This window comes from Podarcis raffonei, chromosome 2 (genome assembly GCF_027172205.1).
Source record: "Podarcis raffonei isolate rPodRaf1 chromosome 2, rPodRaf1.pri, whole genome shotgun sequence".
NCBI lineage: Eukaryota > Metazoa > Chordata > Lepidosauria > Squamata > Lacertidae > Podarcis > Podarcis raffonei.
This window is the reverse complement of record NC_070603.1, coordinates 76,604,442-76,611,753: the sequence shown is the minus strand read 5'-3', so window position 1 is coordinate 76,611,753 and position 7,312 is coordinate 76,604,442. Positions and strand designations below refer to the sequence as shown.

Below are 7,312 nucleotides of genomic sequence, written 5' to 3'. Positions count from 1 at the left end.
ACTTAGCATCTTGTAAAGTGCTTAATGTATTTTAGGGGTGTGTGTGATAGAATAAGGGAAGGCGAAGAAAGAGTTGATCCCTTCTCTAGGTGGGTACAGGTTGTTTATTTCGGTAAGCATCTTTTTTTAGAAGAAGAAGAAGAAGAAGAAGAAGAAGAAGAAGAAGAAGAAGAAGAAGAAGAAGAAGAAAAAGAAGGTGGTAGATCAAAGCTTCCTTGGCTCATAAGAATTAGGTGTGATTATATTTATTATAACCAGTCTGTCATGAGATACATACCCACTTTCTTCAATTAACGGTACAGGACACGTGAGCATTCTAGAGCTGCCATAATATAACATGCACTAAAGTATTCTTTCTGCCAGAGAAATCAAGTTTGAAAGCTTTAAATTAAGTACTTCCCTTGAGACCCATGCTGCTACAGACAGAACTACCAGAGCAGTTCTCTGGTACAGGAGTCCCAGGAAAGGGGAACCTGTTGCAGTCCATCTGTTGTGTTGAACTCCAACTCCCATCAGCCCCTGCCAGCACGGACAATGGTCAGGGCTGATGGGAACTGTAGTCCAATAACTTCTAGAGGTCCACTTGTTCCCCGACACTGCAGTAAACAGAAGTTAGTGTTATTATTTTCCCTTCTCATGTTTCAGCACTAAAAAATTGTGCTGCCCAAGCATGAGGGGGTCTTCCTTTAAACAGTTTCCAGGTTCCCAGTTGCACAATTGCCAGGTTCCTGCCCCCCTTTCTCCTTTCAGGGATGTGTGCTTGTTAACTTAGGGGTGCCCCAAGGGCTTTGGCTGGGTGTTGTCAAATTCATGCCCTAAGTTGGCCTTTCCTATTTCACCTGCAAAAAGGAATGCCAGTTAGGCCAGCACAGCTTGCCACCCTCTGCATGAGATTAGGTTTGCATCCACACTATGCCTTTAAAGCAAATTCAAAGCACACACACCTTCACAGAATTCAGGGGGGCTGTAGGAAGTCTGTGAGGGGTAAACTACAGTGCCCATAATTCTTTGAGGGAAATAATGTGCTTTGTGTGCGAGTGTGATTTAAAAACACAGTGTATACACATTGCCAAAATGCAATCTGAGGAAGGGGTTGTCCTTTGCAGCATAAAAAAATGCTTTGCTGGATGAGATGGAAACATTCAGCTAACTTTAGCATTCTGTCTCAGGTGACAGGGCGGTCAAATTTCCCTAGGATGCCTGCAAGTAGCGGGGAGGCAAGTATTGTGACAGTTGTCCTGTTTGTTTGTCCACATCCCAGCTGGAGATTTGAACTACATTGCCCAATGTTGGATGCAGAGATGCCATAGTTTCTGTGTATGTATTGCATGCGCCTACACATTCCTACCTGTAGGTGGCAGGCACCTCCTATCCTATAGACCAGGCATAAGCAACCTCAGCCCTCCAGATGTTTTGGGACTACAACTCCCATGAACCCTAGCTAACAGGACCAATGGTCAGGGATGATGGGAATTGCAGTCCCAAAACATCCGGAGGGCTGAGTTGCCTACGCCTGCTATAGACTCATTCTTGCCTCTAGATGGCTAGGCTTAGCTCCAAGTGATAGTAGCAGCACTCTTAAGTAGTAATACACTTTACAGTGGTACCGCGGGTTAAGTACTTAATTCGTTCCGGAGATCCGTTCTTAACCTGAAACTGTTCTTAACCTGAAGCACCACTTTAGCTAATGGGGCCTCCTGCTGCTGCCGTGCCGCTGGAGCACGATTTCTGTTCTCATCCTGAAGCAAGGTTCTTAACCTGAGGTACTTTTTCTGGGTTAGCGGAGTCTGTAACCTGAAGCGTATGTAACCCGAGATACCACTGTATTATCAAATTCTGCCTACTCTCCTCATCACTTTTAACTTCAGTGTTCCTCTGGCTTTAGCTGGGGGTGTATTTTCCCTACTCCTTTGTTGGATTAAAGCAGTGAGGTTTCCCTAAAGAGCAAGGGTTTGACAGGGCATGTGGCCCCATCACCACACAACATAGCACACCTTTAAAACATGCCAGTGCTGCCACCTCACGGCTCTTTCCTGCAGCACAGGATTCTGCCCACCCATCCCAATGGGGGGTTAGGTAGCTGCCCTCTCAGGGGTTGAGCTAAGAACTTTGGGGGCATTTTCACAACTGGCCCGTGGACATCCCTTCCCCCACCCATTCCATATAATGGTTGATATAATAGTGGGGCAGGTAAATTGGTGGATCGGCTTACTTAATGTCCTCTCATTTGCAAATGATGGGTATTGTGGGCGGGGGGCAGGATAGGATAGACTCAGAGGCATCTTTGAGATGATAAAAAGAGCTCCAGTCAACCTTGCGTTGCTAGCTAGCTCTTAGGGCCATGGCAGACACCAGGAAACCGGGGATTATATATACAGTAGGTATCCCTTCAGCTGACCTTAAAGGTGAATAGCTGGGGAAAGGCTTGGCTGAGGAAAATACTGAGCCTCATGTAGGAAAGTGGGGACTTTATTACTTAATGCAATTGCTAACTTTTCTGTAAGCCACTTTTCTGCTTTGTGTCTTCATTCTGAGGAGTGAGGACAACGATCCACCTCACAGCGTCTTTCGGGTCACTTTTGAGTTTCCTTGAATAAATTGTTACTTCTGACAGTCAAACTCATTTATAGGACTAGCAAGTCTCATGAATGGAGAGCTTAATGATCATTAGCATGATACACTCTTCTAAAACCTGTTATGAGTCTCATCAAGTGAAAGCAGGGTCCTTTATTCCCCGACCCTGTCAATGGAATGTGGTAGCTCTACTTTATTTTAGACTCTCTGAAATTGATCTGTTCCTTTATGAACTCGTGTGAAATTAGCCCTGGGTTGTAAATTTTCTGAATGAGCCAATGTGACTAATAAATGCTAATTGCAAGATGCCTAAAGGATTTTCTCAGTGTAGAGCATGAAGAGTGAGATATAAAACCAATACTGAATGAGGACATACAAAAGGGTGGAGGCAGACAGCCCCTCAGAAGGAAGGTTTCTTGCCAACAGGTTTAGAATGCTAATGTTTCTTCAAATAGAATTAATTTCTAATGATGCAACACTTATCTGAATGGAGACAGACATCCAGCTGATGCACCTTAAAGGTTGTTTTTTTAAATATTTGTTGGTATTGCATCCACAATTTGTTTCTGAGATAAGGAAGTCTGCATGAGGTAAATTTTACTTAGTTCCACATAGCAGGAATTTGTATGAGGGAACTTGAATGCTAGCATTTTTGTGTATGTATCATGGTGACTTCTGAGCTTATTTACCCAAATGCCTTACCACTTGAAAAAGATGTGGCAAACTGAGTAGATGCTGACTTCACCTCTCCAGTGTACAATGACAGATGTGTCTGAGGAAGTAGATATAAATATTTATGCAAGTTCAATACAAAATCAATGTCTTTCAAGTTTTTAAAAAGTAAGATTTAGAGGAAAGAATCTGGAATTGTTTGGACTCTGTGGAATTTGGCAGCTACTCAGAGCACACGGATATGTATTCAAGTCTCTACCTATTTACTTCTTCCAGCTAGGCTTTGTCTAAGACATCCCTTTCCTCAGTATTTCTTGTCCTGTTTCCTTCCTGTCAGTGTGTAGTCAGACATGAACTCTGGACAATAAGAAAGCTGTTTTCAAAAAGCTTAAGGAACTACTGGGTGAGATCCCATGGTCAGAAATACTCAAGGAGAAGGGAGTCCAAGATGGATGGGACTTTCTTAAAGATAAAATTCTGAAGGCACAAAGGCAGACAATTCCAACAAGAAAGAAAAGTTGGAAGGTATCTAAAGAAACCAGTGTGGCTGCATAAAGAGTGACAGATGAGCTGAGATTCAAAAAAGGCATGTTAACGAAATGGAAGAAAGGTAAAATCACGAAGGAAGAGTATACACAAGTAGCCAGTAGTCGCAGGGAGAAGATTCAGTGGGCCAAAGCTCAGAATGAACTCAGACTTGCAAGAGAGGTTAATAATAATAAATAGGTTTCTTCAACTGTGGTTAGTTAGTTAGTTAGTTAAAAAAAAAAAAACACCTCTGCTGCTCTGTTTGAACAACAAAATCATCCAGAACTTTTCAATGCTCCTCAGGCATCATTTAAACAGCCCAACTTCTTGCAAATATCTAGAGCAGAGAAAAGAAAATTGAAGTTACATACAACCCATACATTTTGCTGGACTTTTGTGCAGGGGCCATGCTAATCTTCTCCGTATCATTCCAATTTTAGTATATGCACTGCCAAAGCGAGCACATTTTGCTGGACTTTTGAATGTATTTGTGGATAAGGCATGCTATCTTCTGGGCTGCCTTTATTCTTCTTAGCAGAAGCTTTGGTTTACCTTTATTACCTGGAAGATGCTGTCATGGGAAAATTTAGGAATGCCTTTGTGCTTTCAGCTCTCCATTAAAGCATTTTAACAAATAAAAATACATTGAAAACGGCGTTTGCTGTTGATACCAGGCATCTGTGAAAACAAGTGCTGAGTTACTGTGAATTCATAGAATCAATAAGGTGCATTATGGAACTGTGCAGCAGGAGTGTTTGCAGTCCCTCCTGGCTTTAATAACTTTGGGGAAAAGATCAATGCATTTATATCAATGTGCAACACTGCAAACCACATCCATCTCTAGTAATTGGGCAATTCATAGACATTCAACACAGCTCTGGGCATTAATAGCTATTTCAATAAGAGCTGTATTTTTGTAACATTATTGAGGGAGACTTCTTGGAGTGAGACTGGGCAGCCCTCCATCATGATCCTCAGGTAATGACACACTTCATGTAAATCACAATTACATTTCAAGGGGAAATTGGTTTCAAATCCATCTCAACTGAATGGCATTTAGACAGTCAGACTGAAGGTTTCACAGTGGGGCTGAAACTGGGTCGGATACCAGATTATTATAATTACCACTATTACTAATGAATAGCATAAGCAAAAGAGGCACGTCACTGCCCTAAAGAACTTACCATCCAAATTTCAGCAGCAGGAGAGGGAAGGGGAGAAAGAGACAATGTAATGGAAGGAAGCACACAATTAAACCGTGGAACTCTCTCCTACAGTAGGCAGCGATGGTGACCAAATTGGATGGCTTTAAAAGAGATCAGACAAACTCATGGAGGACAATGGCTGCTGACCATGGTGGCTCTGTTCTATCGCCACTGTCGGAGGCATTATGCCTCTGATTACCAGCGGCTAGGAATCACAAGTGGGGAGAGCGCTGTTGCTCTCATGTCCAGCCTGCAGGCTTCCCAGCTGGCAGCCATGAGAACAGGATACTGTACTGGATGGGCCATTGCTCTGATCCAACAGGCTCATGTTTTATGTTGTGTTCTAATAAATCAAAATAAATCAGTAATAAAACATAGTTCACAGGATGATCCTTTGTACATCTTGGGCCGCAGCAGCAGAGATAACGACCTGTGGCCCTCCGAATGTTTCTGGATTGCAACTCCATCCATCCCTGGCCTTTAGTCATGCTGGCTGGGGATGAACTCACAACATCCAGATCATTACACATTCCCTATCCTTTTTTTAAAGAACAACAACAAAAAACAACAACAAAATATTAGCAAAATGTTTCATTCCTCAGGATTATGTGGGCAGAAAATGAGTTTTCAACTGAAATAATTTTTGCGAAAAGTGACAGTCGCTAAGGTGTCAGTAAACTGTCTTGTTGGATTTATGTTGAAATTGATCTCATAATTTACCCAGTGAATTGTCAACATAGTTACATTTTTCCAGTCCATAATTGGCTGCAACATTGTACAGTTTCTTTGGAACTTAACGGGTCCCCACCCCCCTGTAAGATGCCTCTGTTCACTGAATCAAAACAATCCCCATGTAATAAACAAGATGATACGGTTCTCACGTGAGGACTGTATCAGTTCAGTGAAACTTGTTTGAATCAGTTCATGGCCTCAGGTTAATGCTTGACTGACAGCATAGTCTTACATATGTTTACTCAAAAGTAAGCCCCGTTGAGTTCAGTGAGGCTTAGCTCTACTTGGGACCTGTTGTTGATTATAAAAGTATAGGCTGGTACTGTAATAATTACCGTATTTTCTTTTCTTTACGATCTGTGATAACTATATATATATATATATATATATATATATATATATATATATATAGTTATTTCGCCAACTGTAGATGCAGTTTTCACAATCAGAAAGTCATCAGGAGAGATGCTGCTGTCTGCAAAGAAATACAAAATTTCCTCCAAAAATCCGTTCTGGAGCCCAGCTCTCTTGATAATATATTTTAATTGAAATAGAGATCTCCTTGTTGAGTTGCCAGTTACTCCAATCTGTTTCTGGACACCTGCAGACTAAGAATCTGTGATTCATTAGCTGCGATGCTGTTGTAATTCTATTCTCCATGCATGCGTGAGCCACCGGTTTTAAAACAAAGCTTTATCATACTACAGTTTGCATAATCAGTGTAGGAAATTGCCTTGAAATGAGTCAGACCACTGGTCCATCTGCCTACAATGGCTGGAAGCAGGTCTCCTGGATTTCAGACAGGAGTCATTCTCACCTCTATCTAGAGATACTTGTGGCTGAACCTGAGGCTGTTCTGTCAGTAAGCAATGGCCCTTGCTCATTAAACAGGATGCAGGTGATGGATTAGGGCAGACTAGGGGCATCCAGAGCCTCTCATGCTCAGCTGTTTCCTGCATATATCCATGTCAAGGTGATGGAGGTGGTGGACTTATTCTTTTTCAGTCCTTCCATAAATGTGTATCTTCCTATTTTAAGGGGAGCACGAGAGGAGTCCTGGCTGACAAAGCATCTCAGCCCCACTGTCAAGATAAACAGTTAAGCCCCTTATGTGAGCATGAGGTAAGTACTACCGATTTGTTTTATTTAAAATATTAATAATAAATAAATAATAAATTTTCTTTATATCCCGCCCTCCCCAGCCGAAGCTGGGCTCAGGGCGGCTAACAACAATCAACAATTAACCATCAGCTGAAGCCAGTCAAGGACACAGGAGGGCAAACCTTTTGAAACTTATTAAGTCTTGCCACTCTGTTCTAGTGGTTGCAGTGCACCTCAAGCAGAAACCTGAGCGAAAACCAGTGCTGGAAAAGGGAGAAAATTATGTCAGAAAAACGTTTCACTGTCCCTCTGGTAACATGAAATGGGCCCCAGAAGCAGCTTCCCATAAGGTGCAGGAGAGGTGCTGCTCAAACAAGCCCATGCTCACACCCTGAATCAGGATCAAACTAGTTCATTATCTTCCACAAATTCATCAGCTGAACTCCTATGGTTACAGATGAAGGTCAGAAAGGTGAAGCAAGGTAAAAAGGTAAAGGACC

The 7,312-nt window shown here is 42.2% G+C and overlaps 1 non-coding gene across 1 annotated transcript; it reads right to left on the bottom strand.

The window, feature by feature from the left end:
* Positions 1 to 4,132: 4,132 nt before the first annotated feature.
* LOC128409682 (U6 spliceosomal RNA) lies at positions 4,133 to 4,238 on the bottom strand. The gene has a single exon (XR_008329294.1). It is a non-coding gene; the product is annotated as a U6 spliceosomal RNA (small nuclear RNA).
* Between the last annotated feature and the right edge of the window lie 3,074 nt (positions 4,239 to 7,312).